Genomic DNA, 9,467 nt, shown 5'->3' on the forward strand with positions numbered 1-9,467 from the left:
GTCATGCACTAAATGTAAGTTTGAATTCTAATAACAAGGGCTTTCGTACGATGCATTGACAATTCTATGAATACAATACATGTTACACATTTTATGCATATAATACATGTTGCATATACATATAACTGCATCTAGATGCATCTTAGAATCTTATTCATACAATGCATGTTACACATCCTATGCATATAATGCATTTTACATAGACATATAACTACATGCAGATGCATCGTAGAAGCTGGATAGACGGTGCCCTCGTACGTCACACTACTGCTCAGACTGAGTCCATGCTTCCTTCGTGTCTGCCCGGGAGATCTTTTCCTATATAAATGATGAATCCTTCTTCATATACTCAATCTATCCATCTTCATTCGACCGTTCAATACAGACGGTATAATGGCAACAGTATCAGATCTTGTGCTTATTCTTGTGGCTGGACTGGCTATATATCTTCAGATGCAAGGTAAGCTGTATTGGTAACATAAGAGTTTTAGATTGAATACACTATATATCCGAGGTTCACAATAATAATATGCGTGTGTTTTTTGTTGCAGAGGCGGCAGCAGTTAAGTTTGAGATAACGAACCAGTGCGGGTACACGGTTTGGGCGGCAGGATTACCCGGCGGAGGGCAGCAGCTTGACCAGGGTAAGACATGGACCGTCGATGTGCCGGCAGGGACAAAGGGAGCAAGATTCTGGGGCTGAACCGGCTGCTCTTTTGATGCGAGCGGCCGAGGAACCTGTCAAACCGGTGACTGCAACGGCCAATTGAGCTGCCAGGTCTCGGGAGGCGTTCCCACCACGCTGGCTGAGTACACCCACAATGGAGATGGCAACAAGGACTTCTACGACGTCTCCCTGGTGGACGGATTCAATGGTCCTCTCTCCATCAATCCTACAAACGAACAGTGCACTGCCCCTGCATGCAAAGCCGACGTCAATGCTGTTTGCCCTGCTGAGTTGAAGGTGAATGGCGGATGCAATAGTGCCTGCACTGTCTTTCAAACTGACCAGTATTGCTGCAGAGGTGCCTATGTCGACAACTGTCCTGCCACAAACTACTCGATGATCTTCAAGAACCAGTGCCCTCAGGCCTACAGTTATGCCAAGGATGATACTTCCAGCACTTTCACCTGCCCTTCTGGAACCACTGACTACAGTATTGTATTCTGTCCCTAAATCTATATAGGAGTATGCTCATCTACATCCTAATAATCAGCTATGAGTGTATCACCTCCGTATTTAGTATCTGATATATGGTGGCATAAACTATCACTCGGTAGTCATATAAATAAGCCATCATTTGTTGTAAGGCGTTAGATGCAATTTTGAAGTATCACAGTTTACTATAAATAAAAGTCCAGTATTCTAATGGGCAATTTGAAATAGGTAATTCATATGCAATATCTTTTTATAAATGTCTTTTATTATTTTAGTAGGGAAGGGGTCCTAAACCCTTACAAAAAAAACAAATAAACTAGAGAGCAACGACACAATCGCTGGCATTGGATAGCCAACACCCCAGAAAGCATAGAAACAACTCTCAAAAGTAATAAAACACTAACAATACCCACATAACTAAACATAATAACCCTCTCCAACTTCCTACTATCCATAATACAACTACTAGCATATAACTAAAAAGAGTTCATAATAGTATCAGAGTACTTAATCCACATGAAAACACCCAACATAAGGCATGTAGGCCTGTTTAGATAAAAGTCCATGTTAAAACTAATACTATCAGCTTTTGAAATCAACGCAGACCAAAAAAAAGCACCAACCCAATAGCATCCTACTCATCCTTGATGACGTTCCATTCCCGCACAAGACACTACATCAGTTCCTTCTAGATCTTAGGTTACAACATGTCCTCTTTCTGCTCCTGTTGCAGGTTGACATCCTTCATCTTTTTTGCTTTTTTCTTCATCTTTCTCTATCTCAAGACAAACCCCATAACGACATTCTGCATAATTCATCAGTAATAGCACATAGGGAATTCAAGGCCTCTCCCATTAGCTGATGTCCTTGCGTATATTCATCCATCTTCGCTTTAAGGTTCATGACCTTAACTTGTAGGTTAATTATCTAGTTTTGCTATTATTTGATGCTAAAATTCTCCTCCTCGGTAGGAGAGTCCTGAGAACAGGGCACCATTTCCACATCCTAAAAAAGTATTTTGAAGCAAGGATTTTTGTTTCGAATCAACCTTGTCCTCTAGAGAATCACTTAAACCCTTTGAATCCTCCTTACTGTCCTCCCCTTGTTCCTCCCCTTCCACCTGAAATTCCTCATCCCCCCCCCCCTCCTCACTAGAGCTCCTGAGTTGTCATCATCATCAAGGGTAAAAGCCTTTGCCGGTTCAGGGGAAACATCTTCGGTTTCAATTTGTTTTTCTTGTCTTTGGCGAGCAGATGAGCCAACCTTCTTTCACCAAAGTGACCCTCCTATTTCTCCTTTTCATGTAGGTTATCTTTCACCTAATCTCATAGTTCTTACAAGATGAAAAATCAGACACCAATAATATCTATACTACCTATTAGGGCATGAGTGTATTCGCATGAGTTTTTTGACAAATTTTTTTTACCTTTTATCTTAAATTTATTTAATAGTAAACATGATTTTTTTATATTATTTCCAAATTGATGTCTCCCAACATTTTTTCAAATAGATATATTTAAAATATCTATACTAATTTTATTTACATTATTCAGTTTATGTTTATTTGAAAATGTATTTTGATTACTTAAGGGTTATTTTATAGTTTTAACTTAAAAATTGTTTAATTTACTTAAGCATAATTTAAAGACAAATTTATTTTATTGACGTTTTTTTCTTATTCTTATTTAAACTTAAATTTTATTTAGAAGTTATTTAAAAAATATATATATTTTATTTTATTTTACTTGAATGTTGTTTTATATTTTTTATTTTAAATGTGTGTTATTGATGTATTTACTTTTATGTTTGTAGTAAGAATATGCAACTCCTTGATGTGACCAAGACACATGGTTTGGATTAAATGGAAGAAGAATTTATAAATGAATATACCCAACACAAAAATGATGTACATTTTAATATGTATTGTAATAAACCAATTCATAATAATGGATCCTAATAGATTTGCATGGATAATAAATTTAAAATTTTTAAACTATAATAATAAGATGGGAGAATTTTTTCTTAATTATATATTGCATATGAATTACCTTTATCACATTATTGATGAGATGATAGAAATTTTTATGTATATTATATTATCAAACACTTAACAATTTAATCCCACAACAACCTATCCATAAAATATCCCCAAATCAAAGTCTCCAAATCTACATTGAAAGAGGATGCCCATGAATCTAGTTGTGATAATTATATCATTTTTTATTGATGTACTTACATAACATATATTACATTAAAAATGAAGAAATCAAATATAATAGGTACTGCAAACCATTGCATATGTCAATGTCACATGATGTGTTGTTGTGATGACTAACCCTAGAACCTTAGTTAATATTATAATAATATTAATTTTGTTCAAAGAGAAATAATGTGAGTAACAAATTGTGAAGGGTACTTAACCATCAATACATTCTCTCACGATGCTTCAAGCTCTAACAAATAAGCAACCATAAAAAAATCTTTAAAAAATGCATAAAATAAATTAGATAATGAAAAACTCAGTACCTTATTTCACATCATCAATTTGTTAGCCTTTTCATCAAACCTCATGCAAAATCCCCTATTTGGACCATGGTAGCTAGATGGATCTATGGTTCCCAAATGGGCCCATGGCATCTAGTTGGGTCTGTGGCACCCAAATGTGACCATGAAACCTAAAATAGTTTTATCGTAGGGTTAACCTAAGTAATTTTTCATGTGCATATTCAACAATCACAAAATCAAGTACATAGTAAAGTCGATGTGGCCTACCTCGTGCATGTAGGTTCCCTTTGTGGTGTGTTACCATAATATCTATATCTTGAGTAGTTGACACTCTCTCTTATGTGACATCTTTTCTCTCAAGATAGTGTGGACCCCTCTACGATACACTAAACTAAATAAGACAAAAAGATTCATGAAAAGTTAAATAAATTCAATATTTAAGAGATAAATTCTCTCAAAACACTAATTTAGCATGGATCAATCATTTCATCATAACTTGAGCTAGAGAGCTCCAATTTGCATGTTGATTGTTGCATTGGAATTGTTATTTTGCTCTTGTTCTTACCAAATGCTATTTAATATAGTATTATTTTATTAATGACTATATTGGTATTTCTCATCACTTATTTTCATAATTCAAAATGGTATACATGATACCATGCTTCTACATACATAAAGAGAAAGAAAAAATAAGGGGCATGTATCTACCTTCAAATTTTGTCACTCTTAGTAAGAATTTTGTACATGATTTTGATTTCACTAACAAAGTGGTTTTGCATAATCCTATTCCTAACATTGTATTACATGTATCAAGCTAAATTGGGGAAATTTTTTGAATACCTTTATGAGTATCCCTTTTACGTGAATATTTAATTTCTTGCACTTTACCTTGCATATTCATGTAGTGGAATATGACCGCTTAAGTGAAGGTTAAATGTAGTGTCACAAATTATACTCCTTAATTGTGAGCCCAATTTTAAACTGTCCCTAGCACTTTAGTTTTCCACTCCCCTAGGAATTTTAAATACCATTTCTAGCCTTGAATTTAACTCCCAATTCAAGAAGATGGGTCCTATTCTATTTTAAATTTCAAAACATCTTATTTCACATATTAATTTTCATCAATTGAAAAAATTATGACCAGGTCTAATATTAGGGCCCTAATATCGCACATCTCACTTTTCTAGAGCCTATTTTGGTGGGACTAATCAAATTAACACACATATCCTAACAAGAAATACCCAAAATTTTGGGTATTTTTAGTTTTAGCTATGACATTTTAGAATATGGTTGAGCAATTTTTTAATATAATTATTTTATGTCAATTTTTTATCAACATTAAGCTTGTAAATCATATATAAGAAATTAAATTTATTTAGTTGTGATATCAATCAAATATTATTCTTATCCTTATGATTCATTTGTTCTTGAGTTGATTTATGCGTCACCTTTGATTGTCTCATCTACTATTCACTCTAATATATTTAAGTCAGTCTCTTATTTATGTTTGTTTATTTATTTGATTGCAGCAATACACATGCATAAGGGTCAGAGTACACACTATTTTTTAAGACCCAACTTGGCTATACATGGAAGTGGGAATCACAAAATGGGGCTTCACTAAGGAAAGCCTAGGTATATATCTATAACACCATTTTTTATCTCTTTTGTGTATGAATAGGTTTAGATACATGTTGTAAGCCCAGTTTGTAGGTATAGGAGCATTGAGATGTCTAAGAAAAAGATTACCAAAGAAAAACTAGGAGAAAATGTCTCGACTATGGAACCTCGCACCATTGTCCTATTCGTTTGAACTAAAGTTTTGGGGGCTTGTAGTTTGGATCCTTTGGATACCATATCTAACACTCTCTAGCACTCTAACATTTTTCTAGACTAGGGTACCTAGGACACTTAATCGACTGTTTTAGGCTCAAATTTCTACCATAGGTGCACCTTTGAATCCCAATTTTACGTGTATAATTATAAATAGTTTCTTACTTGTTTATTGGTCTATTTTACCCATTTATATGATAATTTACTTTTTTCTTGAGGACCTAATTAGCTCACATCTAAGTCAATAAATTGATTTTTCATGCAATAAATGATTAAATCCTAGGTTTCTTGACTCTTTTTGAGTAATATTTATTAAAGAATAACACCTTTGTGGCTTGTATTCAAACATTTTATGGAGGAGAGTTTGATTATGATTAAATTACTAGCTATATTTCATCATCTTTCTTCCATATCAAACACTAAGTAATTTGAAAAGTTCCATTCCATAAAGAATCAAACTTCCCATTTTCTCTTTTAGGTTCCCTCTTTTTATCCCATAACATACTAGATCTCTTACCATGAAATTCCTTTGTTGAGCTCTTATGTCAAATTTTTTCTTTACCTTGGCTTGATGTAGGTAAATTCTATCAATCATGTCTTCTCTCTAGGTTATTTGATCTTAGTGAGATACCTTCTTATTTTCTCTAAGGTACTTTAAAATAATTGATCTTCTATAATAGCTATAATCTAATAGCTAATAGATCTAGAAGAAAAGGAAAAGCATTACCTATTCCATGTACAAACTCAAAAGGTGACATTCCTATTTCCATCTTTGGTCTAGTCATATATGCCCACAATACTTCATATAGTTTCATGTGCCAATTCTTCTAATTTTAGTCCACCAATTCTTAATGATAACAACTAAATGATGGTTACTCAACTCAGCTTGCCCATTCCCTTCAAACTAATGACATATAGAATGGCATAAAGTCACTCCATACTTTTAAGAAAATAAAGATAATTTGATGAAGGATTGATATGATCATTCCAAAAAGTTGAGATCAAGTTCCTAACAACATCTTCAAACCTATCAAATTAAGGATCTCTAAATATAATTTCACAATTACCTTCTGAGGAACTATCATTCGTAACCTTTCTCCTTTTCACATATTGTGTTGGTGTCTTTCTATTGAAACCAATCTTAGCTGAAAGAGAAGAGATTTGTATTTCTTTTGACATATTTTCACTTAAAATAGATGCCAATGTTAGTTTGAATAAGGACACTTCCTAACTATTTCTTAATTAGCACATATTCACATTGTTAAGTTGAAGGAACACAATCCACTATGAGAGGGGGTGAATCAGTTGATCGTGTAGGAATTTATTTTTCAAACTTACAAACACTAAAGATATAAATCAAGGATTTAAATACAGATAAATGTTGAACACACATGCACAAAATAATAATACGTACAACATAATATGTATGAGGAAAATCCACTATAGGGAAAATCCTCGGTGAGAAGAGCTACTAGGGTCTATTGCCCTAATCCAGCCTCATAGTGAAAATGTTTTGATTACAAATTTTATTTAATTTTTCCAAACTCCTAAAAAGGAATTTCTTATCTACAAAGAGAAAAAATTTCTTAAGGAGTTTAGACCTTTCTCCAAATAGGGAAGGCTTGCAAAAAGATATAAGGGAATTTAGATTACTTTCTTCAAATTTCTTAGTCATAGTTAAAATTATATGTATGATTATTTAGTTCTAATCTCATTGTATCAAAATAGGGACATACAAAGAAAAAAATAGTTTAAAAAATTTGACTAGAAAATGTTAAATATTTATAAAATATAATTGTCCATTTAGATTTGCTAATTTTTGGGAACTTTCCCTCTAAGACTAAGTTGACATTTCACCATATTCTTATTTCACTAATTATTTAACATTTTTAATTTGAAAACAAATAATATCTACTTAAAAATTAAACCACTTTTTTGAAATTAATATAGCATTAGTTACAAAAGTTAATTAAATTTATATTATTCAAACATTAAGTTTTAAAATAATTGATATGCTCAAACTTAATTAATTAATCATATTCTCACTTTAAGTTACTAACAAACTTGAGAAATTTATAAATACATTAATAAGAATAAAATTTAGAAAAAGGATTTAGAAATATTCATAAGAAAACAAAGTATGTAATTTAGAGAAGTGGGTCAATCAAACAAATATCAAGTTTACGCAAATGAGAAGAAGTAAAAGAACAACTCATTTTTTTTTATCTTAGTTGTAGATTTATTTTTTTAATAAGAAATTGTAAGGGAATTTCTATTTGATTATATGAAAATAACATCTTCATCAAACAATTTTACTAAAGTTTATACTTGAACTCTATTTACATTATTTAAAACTAGCACTTGCACCAAAACAAGGTGCAAGGATTAAGCCGATAGTAATATATATATTTTGAATAATATATTGGAGGGTACAATATAGCTTGGTGTATTCCTCACAATTCAAACAAAAACAATGATGATGGAAGATAAATAACAAAGAAATTTTGAAAAGAGAAATGAATTCTTTTGGTAGTTCATTAATCTATATAGAGAAACATCCATAAAAATTCTATTTCAATATTTTATTAACATGTAATTTTTCCTTCTAGCATCTATTGCATTGCTAAGAAAATTTATCAAATTGGAGGATAAGAAGAAACATTAAATTTTAAACCTTGAACCTTACTTATAAATGTGAAACCTTCACATATAAACCCTAATACTTAGATACCTTGAATCTTGTCTTCCATTAAACTTAAACAATACAACATAGGATATAAAAATATCTCTCTCTCTCTGCCCTCTCTTTATATATATATAGAGAGAGACTTCAAATATCAAATAGGAAAACATTAAATCCCAAATCTCACCCTAACCCTAATTAATTTGTAACTCTATTTTAAATCTAACACTAACCTTGATTTTACCTAAACTTTGATCCTAAGAATAACTTAAAAAAATAAATGTAACTCCAAGAATCGTAATTAATGTTTCCTAATTAATCTCAACATAATAGGTACTATCATTTTAAAGTAATTTTTTTTTTTTTTTTTTTTTTCTTCCCTCCCATTGTAATTAGAATAGATCAATTATTTCTTAAATGAAAATTATTAAATACAATGTTTTATAACTTTTACCATTTGAAAATAATAAATTTTTTAAATTTAACTGTTAATATCATATCATTCCTCATGATTCTTCACCCACGTGAGGCTTTGCTCTTTGAAAAGAATGGTGGTATCAATATCCATGTGCATAGAATGGTGGCGGTTTTTGAGCCCTAGACCTCGAGTTAAACACCTTAGATGTTTGTAATTTATTTACTTTGTTAATTTATATGATAAATAATACATTTTCATATCAAAGAAATAAATTATAAATTGTAAAATTATTATAATTTCAAATTTAAAAACAAGTTTAATTATTTTAAATATATTATATATTTTCACAATTACATTTTAAAGAATCTTTCTCTTTACCCTTGGAAGAGATAGATGGCAATAAAACTTTAAAAAAATTTATGAAATGGTGTGGAAAGTAAAAAAGGCATACATACCTTACCTTCTTGTGGGATTTGAATTTGTCACTTCTCTTTTAAAAGCACAATTTCTCTACCACTAGACCAACTTAGACATACAAATACAAGTAGTAAAATGTTATGTTATAAATCATTTACCATTTTTTCACCATGAGAAAGTGAGAAACCAAAAACGGAAAGAAAGTCTTAGGCAAACGGAAAAAGTAAATAAAATCGACAGAATTTCAGCGTGAAAAATGTTGAAACACAACGTATTATTCCTCTGCAAGGTGAGGGCAAAAGAGAACACAATAGTGCACGCTCAAGAGGAGTGTCTGCCGGGGAAAGGAATTTTAACTAAATATGCTCTATTCAGACCTGTTTTTAATGAAGAGAAGGCCCTTTGTTTCCTTTCTTTAACTAGCTTATGTTGCTTATTACAGTATTTGTATA

At 31.5% G+C, this 9,467-nt stretch overlaps 1 pseudogene; it reads left to right on the forward strand.

Annotated features, from left to right (window-relative positions):
• The first annotated feature begins 393 nt into the window (after positions 1-393).
• LOC131056016 (pathogenesis-related thaumatin-like protein 3.7) lies at positions 394-1,177 on the forward strand (annotated as a pseudogene).
• The last annotated feature ends 8,290 nt before the right edge of the window (positions 1,178-9,467 follow it).

This window comes from Cryptomeria japonica, unplaced genomic scaffold (assembly GCF_030272615.1).
Source record: "Cryptomeria japonica unplaced genomic scaffold, Sugi_1.0 HiC_scaffold_87, whole genome shotgun sequence".
NCBI lineage: Eukaryota > Viridiplantae > Streptophyta > Pinopsida > Cupressales > Cupressaceae > Cryptomeria > Cryptomeria japonica.